The sequence below is a fragment of the Penaeus chinensis genome, chromosome 20 (assembly GCF_019202785.1).
Source record: "Penaeus chinensis breed Huanghai No. 1 chromosome 20, ASM1920278v2, whole genome shotgun sequence".
Lineage (NCBI taxonomy): Eukaryota > Metazoa > Arthropoda > Malacostraca > Decapoda > Penaeidae > Penaeus > Penaeus chinensis.
The window spans coordinates 22930596-22933095 of NC_061838.1; the positions used below are offsets into that span (position 1 = coordinate 22930596).

Genomic DNA, 2500 nt, shown 5'->3' on the forward strand with positions numbered 1-2500 from the left:
TCAGGATAAAGCAAATTAAAAGACAAATATGGGGATTGGAAAATGGAAAAAGCTAAAAATGCTTATGCATAAAAAGTGAAACAATAACATTGCAAAGGGGAAACATGGTCTTGTCACCGCACACAAGCATTTGTGTACGCCCAGCCCACAAGCTGTGCACCCATTAGAGTAGTTGTTCATGTAAGCCAAATGCCTGTATTTTGAGCCATGTGATAGCCATGAAGCAACCACATCCAGTGGGTTAAAAATATATACATATAGAAATATTAAAATTAAATAAAAGTAAATGCAATACAGTGCCTACAAAATTAATAACACTACTACTACCACTACCATTACTAAATATTCCAGGCAAGATCCAAAAGGGGTGTATTACCTGTCCTTCTGAAAGATGAGCCACATGTGTATAGTGAGCATGATCTTCGTCAGGCCCAGAAGTCCCAGTTACAACCTGAACACTGGTCTGGTGATCATGACTGCCATCATGTACTGCATCTAGCAATGCTGTTGTGGTGATGTTCTCCACACATTCAGTTGCAGCAACCTCCTCTGGACAAAGCTTATGCTCTGACTGTGATGATTGGCCAGTCAACACCTTCAGTTAAATAGAAATATTATGTTACTTTAGTAGACCTATCTATTATTGAGCAGTTGTCTATGAAATTAACTAAAAACTCCTAAAAGTCTTAGTCGTCTTAAAAATTATGGATTCTTTTCCAAAGTAAAGCAAAAAGTATTTAGCTTTATCATATTTCTGATGTGGTAGATATTAGAGAGAAAAAAATCTGGCAAGTATTGACAAGGCATTAATATCTGATAGATTTTAAATCAAACTGTAATAGATGACAAAACAATTTGTTCATGGAAAAAAGGTAATTAAGAAGAAAAACAAAACATACCTGATTAATGATATCATTTGCTTTCTGCTCCCTCTCCTCCATATATCTCTCTATGTCTCTTACCACAAAGGTTGGCTTTCCATTACCATTAACCTGAAAACCAATTTTTCAGTAAACAGCTTAAGTAGACACAACAAGAAAGCAAACAGATCTAAGGTTACTTAGTGCTTGTATACACAACTTCAAGAAAATACTAATATATACAAATAATAAATAATAGTTTTTATCATTCTTCAGTATCCTTACCTGAAAGCTGGAATTGAAATCCAATGGCCTTACTTGGCGATGGAACATGAGGTAAAATGGAGTATGTCCACTAGCGGTTACATATGTTGTGTTGATTTCATAAACCTGCAATTTAGTAAAACCACTGAATAGACTGATGTCAACAGAAAAAATAACAGCTCTACACATATATTCTGAACTCCTATTTCTCTTTGGAAAACATGCTGAATATTTTTTCACAAACAAAAGTAAGTACCTTTCTCTGAAGCAGATCATCCCAAAAGCTGGCAGACTCTAGACAATGGTGCAAGATGGAGGTTTTTATGCTGGCTTCATCTGGCCGGTTGATCTGAGTCTTGTTCACTGCCACCACATTACCCACCAGACCAACATCCATCTCTAGGCCCTGGTTCAGCTGGTAAAAATTTAATTTACAATATATAGAGCTTGTCTGTATAAATTATGATCAAATTTTGTTGTAATCATTACGAAGTCTACAAACCTCTTTGATAAAGTCTTCATTCTGATCTGATATAAATTTCCTTGGAGGGCCTTGCTGGAAGACAATGCTTTGGATTGCAGAAGTCAAGTCAGCTACTGTCGTGTCCCTTAGAGGTACAGCCACAGTGTATTTGGTGAACATATCAATTATGACTGCAACAAAAACATGACCTCGGTCTGAGGTGACAAATTGACCAATAATGTCAATGCTCACCACCTGAGGAGAAGAAATGAACTTTATTACTTTCTACAATTTACATTTAAATTATCCAGGAAATAATCTTTACCCATAGCTATTTATATAAAAAGTGAAATGTCATCAATTATGCAACTAGCAATACTACTGTGGCAACATAATTTATTTTGTTACTATGAACAAAGAACAACATAATAACACAGTGAACTATCTGTATCTTCACAGAAATATGTATATATTTTTTTCATTAGAACTAATCCTTTTAAACATGTGGCACCTACCTCCCATGGCTCAGTTACTCTAACATATCTCTGGTTGGGTCTGTTTAATTTGTTGAACTCACAGGTCTTGCATCTAACAATCTGAAATGTGAAACATGTATTAAAACATAAAGCATTTCTCAGTAACATCATACATAGACAAAAAATCAACCCAAAGCAACTGTGAATTTCATTAGCATAATCTTATTTGCAATCATAAAAAAATAGATATAAAGAAAACATAAACCTGATCATTACCATAGCAACAATATCTTCTACCATGTTCGTCCAATAGTACTTGCTTGCAAGGCGGTGTAATGTCTTGGTACGACCTGCAAAGGAGAGAGAGCAATAATGATGAACACTGAAGAAATAATTTTCAACTATTTTTAACAAAATTTTCACCAACAAAACATTAT

At 34.8% G+C, this 2500-nt stretch overlaps 1 protein-coding gene across 2 annotated transcripts in view; it reads right to left on the reverse strand.

Moving 5' to 3' along the window:
* Positions 1-2396: 2396 nt before the first annotated feature.
* Positions 2397-2500, reverse strand: part of LOC125036022 — a 22701-nt gene continuing 22597 nt past the window's right edge. For both annotated transcript variants that reach the window (XR_007115856.1, XR_007115855.1), the window contains exon 34: positions 2397-2413. The gene's annotated coding sequence lies outside the window, so the exon portion shown is untranslated. The remainder of the gene's footprint in view (positions 2414-2500) is intronic.